Source organism: Portunus trituberculatus, chromosome 30 (assembly GCF_017591435.1).
Source record: "Portunus trituberculatus isolate SZX2019 chromosome 30, ASM1759143v1, whole genome shotgun sequence".
NCBI lineage: Eukaryota > Metazoa > Arthropoda > Malacostraca > Decapoda > Portunidae > Portunus > Portunus trituberculatus.
The window spans coordinates 6,198,503-6,207,749 of NC_059284.1; the positions used below are offsets into that span (position 1 = coordinate 6,198,503).

Sequence of the window (9,247 nt, forward strand, 5' to 3'; positions counted from 1 at the left end):
TATATATATATATATATATATATATATATATATATATATATATATATATATATATATATATATATATATATATATATATATATATTATTTGTATTATCTTACTTTAGTTCATATTTTTTTTTAAGAAATTTCTAGTATTTGTATGCAATATCATATTTAATCGCCACATGACCTAAATAGTCGCTATCCTTTTCATTGATCTCCCTTTCCTCCGAATCCTGCGTCTCGCCAGGACTATCGACCTAACATGATCAGACCCGTCCGTATTCAGTGCAATCCGATCCTCTTTAGTTCTCTCCTTTTGACTAATTATTACAGAAGGTACTTGTACTCTCCCTATTTAACGCGATTAATAGCATTCTGAACTTACGAACTTCACCTCGCTAATTATATACAACTCCATTTATGAGGGGAGTGACTGATAGACACGCTTCAGAGGTTCATCTCATTAACCCGAGTCTCGAATCCTGCCACAGCTCCTCTCGCTGATCGGACGTCGCAGGATCGGGGGAGTGAAAGGCTGCATCAGTATCTGAGGTGAATTTTAATTAAGACAGGTGCCCTTCGCGCCTCGTCTTGTTTCCGTCACTCCCTCGGCGCACTCTTAAGCACGCTACAGCTTCCCACTCAATCCACGCAATCCACTTTGTTGATCGTGCGCGGGGAAGTAATGCAAGGGTCTCTCAGGTATTATTTCTATGGTAGACGAGGGAGGGATGGAGGGACAAGAAAAATGAGTGATCACTTCCTAGTAAAAGTTTCATCCTGAGCTGTGAGTCGCTCTAACACACTCGAGTCGGGTTGCAGCGAGAGTCTGCCTCGGTTCACGCCTCTCTCGGGACGCCGAAATATTTTTGTTATTTGTTCCCGGACAATCACGTTCTTCTTGCCGTCGTCTTGTCTGTCGAGATGTAAGAGCTAAGTAAGACACAACTGTTATGGCGAGTTGAATATCCTGCTTCACTTAGAGGGATTGGAGGCGGTGTAGAGACCCCCACGGTGCTGGTAAAACCCACCAAGCCTTCCATTTATGTGGGGTGGAATCATCCTGGGAGGCCTGGAGGACCCGCTAGCACGTTCGCTGCCAGAGAATCAAGTCTCTGGCGGGAGCTTGACAGTAGCGTCACGTAGCGGGAGAGAGGCGGCGCCCAAGATTCTCTATACGGCACCTCAGAGAAATCATGGGGAGATCTGTGTCTAGGGCTGCAGGAAGACAAATGCAGGGGACACCGCCCTAACCCTTTTGTCCCGCACGGCCAGAAGCACGAAGACGAGAGGGAGGAAGAGCATGAGAAGGAAGAAGAGGAGGAGAAGGAGAGACGAGTGAGGCGTGACAGGTGACGAGAGAGGGCGAAAAGAGACGAGAAACTATTCCCTTCGCCTCTTACTTACTCTCGTCATAATCCTGGAAGGGCAACATCTCACTCTGCGCCGAGGGGAGGTGTACTCAGGTGATCAGAGCGTCCCTCTACTAATACTCGACGCTCGACGAGAACGACAAAACGGAGGGAATCGCTCTCTTTCGTCCCCGTCCCCTAAGCTCCTCGAGGCCTTGTCGGGAGAATGCTGGCAGGGTAGAGACCGGGAAATTGGATGAGAGACTTGGAGAGTAAAACGGAGGAGCAACTCTGGAGAAAAAAAATATAAAAAAAAGATGGAGGAAACTCGACTTTGCGATGGAAATGAGGCGAGGGATCGGGCCCAGGTGTCTGAAGTCTTGGCGGCAGGAGTGCGACGTACCGAGAAGACGAAGAAAGAGTATGAACACACGGCAGTAAGCCAATAGCGGTGGTAAGTTCGTTAGCAGACTTGGTGAGGTGTGGGGGAAAGAAAAAGCTAAATGGGGAAGGGAGTTGGTTGGTGTGGACGTGATGGCGGTGATGGTAGTGGTGTAGTTGTTGCTGTTGTACTGGAGGAAAGGATGAAAGAAAATAGCGATAGTTGTGATGGTCATTAAGGTACTAGTAGCAATAAGTGTAGTAGTGATTGTAGTAATATTAGTAATAGTAGTAGTAGGAGTAGCAATATGAGTAATGACAGAAAAGATAGTGAATCACGAAAGTGAAAACTGATGGCGATGATCGTGTTAACTTTGTATACAAAATAATGATAAAAATGATATCAATAGTAATAAAAACAATAATAATGAGAGAGAGAGAGAGAGAGAGAGAGAGAGAGAGAGAGAGAGAGAGAATCATGTGTGTGTGTGAATTTAGAAGTGTAATAATTCCGCGCGTTGTTTTCTCGACATAACAAACACACCCGGACGCGTATGTATACACACTACTTGCCTCTCACGCTTTAAAGTTGCAGCGTTCAGCAAATAATATAGACATGCATGAATAAACAAATGTGCGAGCGGTGGATTGCGTTTCAGCGGCCAACACAACACGCTAGTTAACCATAACCCGCCAACGAGACTGTTGTTTTCAGGCCCTCAAAACCGTAATTATTTCTAAATATACATTGCACTGTCCTAGTTCCATACACTTTACGTTACACATTTCACAGCCCACAAACACACCTGCATGATTTACACGATCGTTTTGCATTATAAACATGATAAAAAAAGAATAAATACGATCTTAACTGAGGAGCTGGGAGTGGTTTATTTCCTTGTTTCGAGACGGATTTGGTTCATAAGGTAGCTCGTTTCCTTCACGGGGAGCGCAGTGGCAGTAGAGAGGTAGCTGGCGTATAGGTGTGGATTTGTGGAGGTAAGGAGGTGATGGGCGTGTTTGTGTGTCGCAGTGCAGTTTTAAGCGTGTGGTACAACTCTGAGGAAAAGCAATAGTTTTAGATATTTATGGGAGATGACAGTGCTTGTTTGTGTATGAATTGCTGGGGAAGAAAGAGCGGTGTGTGCATGTAGCGGTGGTGTTGCTGGTGGTGGTGACAGGGAAAGAGACGGTACGGAAAGACGGAAGGATGTAGTGGCGGTGCAAGGATTGAGATGAAGGAAAATAGTAGGAGTAGGGTTTGTGGAGCAGTGTATGTGAGGGAGAGAGATGGAGAAGAAAGGAAGAAATTATATTGACAGTGATTGTGAAATAATAATCTTGATAACTTAGGTGTTTTTTTTTTTTATGGTTCAGTACTATTTTGAGGTGTACATGCAAATAGCAATGGACGGAAGTTCTTTTAGCTCCTTATTTGGAGCATTGTCTTATAGTCTTTATAATGACTTTTCGGGTATTTAATTAATTTATTAAGAAGAAAGGAGGGGTTTGTTTCGTTTAAATATAGCATTAGTGTCGTTGATATATTGTACTGATGTGACTGAGTAAGAATTTATACCATGTTTAGCATGTCAACTGACAATATTAAGTTATCTCTGCGTTTTTCCTCCTGCAGCACCTATGCTTGTTTCAGGGCAGAAACAATGCAGGAATGTGTCACTGATTCCAGATAGTTCCATCCCTGTATTTGTAATGAGATACTTATTTTTCCTCACCGGAATTGGTGACGGAAAAGAAAGAATTGAAAAGTTAAAGTTTTGGTCGTACGAAAGTGGAGTATTACAGAACACTACAAGTCTGTTGTCTTACGAAGTGTCAGAAGTTGCTAAATGCCAACTCCAGTTTCGCTGCTAATTCTAATCCTGAAAATAACTCGGTACCGTTTCAAATTGCCTGTATTACTATTTCATCCATGTCTGTAATTTAATGTTCTCACCTGAAGATGGCCTGAACTTTCAATGTGAGAAAGGGGAGCAAATATTATGCAAGTTATTTACATAGCTGGTCGTGGTTACATCAAACATTTTACTCTGATTTCACCGATACGTCTTAAATTGTTTGAATGAAATTTTTTGGGTCAATTTCCAGTTTCACTCAAGCAACGATTTTCTGTTGTGGGTTATGTATTTCTGGTGAGATATATAGTGAATTGATTGATGTTCTACCTCACTTCTGTCGGAAATCAAGTTATGAGTTTTCAACCTATACCTACCTCTCTTCCCCAACGATATTGGAGAACCTGGGGAAAATCGGGGTTTTTGGGTGGGGGACCATTAAATCGAGTAAAGCGCGTTGCAAAACAAGTGTAAAATAAACAAAAACATAAAAAATCTATGAAAGCACACAAGCTACACCTTTGACGGCAGTAGTGGCGGCGGCTGAGGCGAGCGTTGCAGTTATTCTTGAGCAGAATTGTCAAAGATTAGCTCTAGACTAGCAGGGGGAGCTGTGCTTCCCCCGGACCCGCCCTCTAGACTAGCCTGGGGGTTGTGTCCCCCAGGAATCTTCCTGGTTACTAGTCAAAGCCTAAGCAGAACATAACCTAACCTAACCTAATTTTAACCTATAAACAAAATATAGCAAATCGTTGGCAACGCTGCTTAAAAATAACTTGTCTCAGCCGCCGCCACTGCCGCCGTCAAAGGTGTAATTTATTTATTTTCATATATTCTTTGTGATTTTGTTGATTTTCGACCTGTTTTGGTCCCCCATCCAAAAACCCCGATATCCCATAGGTCCCATAATATCATTGGGGTAAGAGATTTAGGCTAAGTTGAAAAATTCATTACTTGAAAAGTACGCTTTTGCAACGGAAATGTAGACCATCAATCAATACACAACACATCTCACCAGAAACACACGAGCCACATCAGAAAATCGTTGGTTGGGTGAAACAAAAAATTGATAGGTGTAAATTAAGCTAAACACTCCTTGGAATAATCAGCCCTGAATAAGTTAAGGATGCGGTGTTTGGAAAGCTATCTAGTGAAGATTTTCGTGCCTTTACCATTTTAACACGTCAGACAATTTAAAATTTTTGACAACCTAGTTTCTTGCTGGCGACAACCTCCATCTCTGTGCTTCTCGAGTGACGAATTTCTTCGTATAATGTGATTGCGAGAAGCACTGTATTGTTCCATTACGGCAGAAATATTGTTGTTGTGGTGAAGGTTTAAGAGTTCCCTGTAGAATCTTGGCAAAGGAAGATTGACAGTCGACCGCGTTTTCACCAGACTATGTTATTGCTGTAGGAATATTGTTGGTTTTTCAAGTGTCACGCAGTGCTGTAGTTTACTGAGCGCTCTCCCTTTCTCTATCGTACATTTTAAGTACAGGGTATTTTCTTTGAAGATGTGCTTGTAATGGAGAATATATATTATCTATACTTATGATTATAAGAAAAAAAAACAGAATTCCCCACCTGCCCTAACAAATTATACTTGCAAAGAGAAAGGAAAGATAGTATATTTCTGTTAATAGACTGTTCAAAATGGTAAAAAAGCCAGTGAGGCTCTATTTTATCCATTCCAACCATACACCGATTCTCAGCAGGGCCGATAGGGAGAAGTGCCTCCAGAAACTTGAGTCCCTGCAGTGCCGTCAGTAGTCCACATCCTGCATGGATTTCTACCTGGCAGATGGTCGGAAAAATTACACACTTAATGACCGACTGCAGCTCAACACTCAGAGGTACAGCAAGAGGTTCAGAGGTTCAGAGGAAAAGCGCTGTTTGTTTCGTCTAAACGTAGCATTAAGTATTGTTGATATGCTTTGTTGATGTGACTAGGAGTAAGAAAAATAAAAGTTTAGTGTGCCGTCTGAAAATGTCTGTGATCTATTTAGGTGTTCATTCTCTTATTTCCGTTCTCCCTCGTGCAGCACTTGTGGTTACTCCAGTCTATGCAAGATGGGAATGTCACGGTTCCAGATAGTTCCATCCATCTATATGTAATGTGATGCACATTTTCTCTCGCCATAATTGGTGACGAAAACAAAATTAAAAATAGCTTAAGTGTTGGTCGTGCGACAAGGAAGTATTATAATGAACACTATTGTCTGTTGTCTTACGAAGCGTCGAAAGTTTGGTAATGTCAACTCCGTTTTTACTTCTATTTTAGTCATGAAAATTACTCTGAAAAATTTCAAATCCCTTGTAAGAAATATTTTCACGTTTTCACATTTTTCACAACGCCTATAATTTCTTGTTCCTACCTGAAGATGCATGAACTTTCGAGATAAGGAAGGGGCGCAAATATTACATATGTTATTTACATAGCTGGTGATGATGCTATATCAAATGTTTTACTCTTGAATATACAGATAAAATTTAAATGTTTCTTATGAAATTATTTTAACTGATTATTAATTAAAAGGTGTAAATTAAGCTTAACGTTGTTTGGAATACAGTTAATTTTTTGTTGCCTTTATCATTTTAACACAAGTTAGACAGAATTTTAAACTTCCTTTATCAGATAAAATTTTAAACTTCTTGACAACATAATTGCTTGCTGGCGACAACCTCCAACCTGCATGATACTGAGTGACCAATCTCGCCACGTGTAATGTGACTGCGAGCAACACTGTATTGTGCCATTACGGCAGAAATGATGATGTACTGTTGGTAAAGATTTAAGAGTTTCTCGGTAGCATCTTGCCCAAGGAAGATTAACAGTTGACCTTGATTTTTAGCAGACTATTTGTGATGAGGCTCTGTTTTACCAAATCCAACCATCCACAGATTCTTAGCAACGGAATGAGGAAAAGAAGCGCTTCCTGAGAGTGGAGTCACTTGCAGCGCCGTCAGCGGTTCACGTCCTGCATGGATCTCTTCCTGTCAGTTTTGAAGAAAAATTAACACACGCCATAAATGACTGCAGCTCAACACTCAGGCTCTGAGGTACAGCAAGTATAACTAACGGGTTTACTTCGGTTCTGTTAGATGAACTACTATGGGTTACAGAGGTGAGGAATCTCTTTGCGCATATATCTTCCAAACAAATAATTTATTCAGAATGATGTTTCGGCACAGCTTCTTCCACACCCTCCCGTAATGTTTGGCATCATCGCGCATTGCTAAATGTGGTTGATTAAGGATTTTAATCCTGTCATTTAAGGTTGAATCCTGCACTAGGCAACTCAGCGGAGCAGTGAATCAAACAAGGGAAGCATGACGTTGCTGTGACGTCCTATCATCCATTACCTTCACACTCTTGTCCGTCCCCACCCCTCCGTCTCTCTCTCTCTCTCTCTCTCTCTCTCTCTCTCTCTCTCTCTCTCTCTCTCTCTCTCTCTCTGTCTCTTTGTCTCTGTCTCTGTCTGTCTCTTTGTCTCTGTCTGTCTGTCTGTCTGTTTCTTTGTCTCTGTCTCTGTCTGTCTGTCTCTTTGTCTGTCTGTCTGTCTGTCTCTGTCTCTGTCTGTCTCTGTCTGTCTCTGTCTCTCTGTCTATCTCTCTGTCTCTCTGTCCATCTCTCTGTCTCTGTCTATCTCTCTCTCTCTCTCTCTCTCTCTCTCTCTCTCTCTCTCTCTCTCTCTCTCTCTCTCTCTCTCTCTCTCTCTCTCTCTCTCTCTCTCTCTCTCTCTCTCTCTCTCTCTCTCTCTCTCTCTCTCTCTCTCTCTCTCTCTAAACACTAAAAATGTAAATAATACTTTGCTAGGAATGGTTTACTGTTAAATTCTAAGAAAACCCAATGTATTTTTATCGGTAATAGGCAACTGTTGTCACGATATTCCCCCAAACACTTTTATTAAGTTTAACGATGAATGTATTAAACCTTGTTCATATGTCAAAAACTTAGGTATCTATAATGATAAACATATGTTATTTGATGTCCACATTGAGGAGTTAGGTAAGAAAATAATGGGTACACTAATATGTATTAACCGTGTAAGTGCAAATTTCGACAAAAATACTAGATTGATTATAGTGCAGTCTTTGGTGATCAGTTTAATAAATTACTGCATTGGAATACGGGGCTCTACAAATAAAACTCTTCTCTTTAAAGCTCAAAAATTACTAAATTTTGCAGCCAAGGTCGTTGTCGGTGGATTAAGGAAGTATGATCACGTGTCTCCAACATTAAAAGAATTAAAATGGTTTACCGTAAATGATATGCATGTATTTGATAAATGTACAACTGTTTATAAAGCCACTACTGGAAAGTATCCTAATTGGTATGTACAATTTTCCACAGTAAAGAATAATTCGTCGGTAATAACAAGACGACTAGAACAATTATATGTTCCACGAGTAAATACAGACTCTGGTGGTAGAGCTGTTTTAGTTCATGGACCAACGTTATGGAATAATCTTCCTAAAATTGTTACTAACTCTGGTACCTTGCCCACTTTTAAATGTAACCTAAGAAAACTACTTTTAAAAGATCTGTAATCAGTTTTTAACTCTTTATTAATATTTTATTATTGATTTTGTTTTAGACAATGTTTTATCACAGCTATATTATATATTACTCTGTACTTGTTCTTTTGATAATGTCTGTAACAGAATAACCAGGTTTCATGGAAATTAATAAATTTAATTCAATTCAATTCAATTTAGTTCAATTCAACTCTCTCTCTCTCTCTCTCTCTCTCTCTCTCTCTCTCTCTCTCTCTCTCTCTCTCTCTCTCATTTTACATTTTAGGGGATTTTAACGACAATCTTTTATCAAATAATAGTAAGTTAGGGAAAATTATTGCAAATGCAAAATTAAATCAGATTATTACAAAAGCCACGAGAATCACCCCCAGCTCTGCCACCCTGTTAGATATCATTGTAACAAATAGCCCTCAGTCAGTCATCCATAGTGACTCTATTCCTTGCACTGTGGCTGACCACGAATTAGTTACAGCTACAATAAATTTAAGGAAGCCAAAGCGTGCACCAATTTTTAAAACATTCCGTGATCTACGTTTTTACTCTTCCGATACGTTTTGTGGTCTACTGAGGCAGGAGCGTACTGAGTTGCAGAAGATATTCGCAACTGACAATGTGGAGACAAGTTGATATATTCACTAAATGTTTCACAAAATGCTTAAACGAATGTGCTCCTTTAGTAAATAGAGAAATTAGGAGGCCCTCTGCTCCTTGGATCGACGCTAACCTACAAGACCTCATGCGGGAGAGAAATAACATTCAGATGCGTCTCAAGAAAGACAGGTATAATGTTAACTTGCAGGATAAATATAAGGTTTAAAAAAAAAACGAGTAAAAACGCTGCTTCATAGATCAAAGTCAGATTATTATCCCTAACTATCTTATTTTTAGTCATTTTGTCATGTTTTATATGTACTTTTAATTACGACGCAGACACATTTCTTAGCTTTTTAGTCATAATTTTCTCTTGTTTTATATGTAGTTTTAATTATGACACAGACACAAGTCTTAGCTTTTTAGTTATAATTATCATCTACCATGATTGATTGTTAAACACGTTTATTTTATCTGTTCAGGGCATCACTGATCTCACAATGTTTGTATGATCGAAGAATAACCATTGTAAAATGGAATA

General features: G+C 40.0%; 1 long non-coding RNA gene across 5 annotated transcripts in view; it reads left to right on the forward strand.

The window, feature by feature from the left end:
* Positions 1-2,651: 2,651 nt before the first annotated feature.
* LOC123510977 overlaps positions 2,652-9,247 on the forward strand; it is a 19,953-nt gene continuing 13,357 nt past the window's right edge. Inside the window, exons 1-3 of one of the 5 annotated variants that reach the window (XR_006676665.1) lie at positions 2,652-2,717; positions 5,289-5,429; positions 6,478-6,636. This is a non-coding gene — a long non-coding RNA (uncharacterized LOC123510977). Of the gene's footprint in view, positions 2,718-2,750; positions 2,770-2,889; positions 2,911-5,288; positions 5,430-6,477; positions 6,637-9,247 lie in introns of those variants that run through there. The other 4 variants (XR_006676664.1, XR_006676668.1, XR_006676666.1 and 1 more) reach the window with 4 other exon arrangements.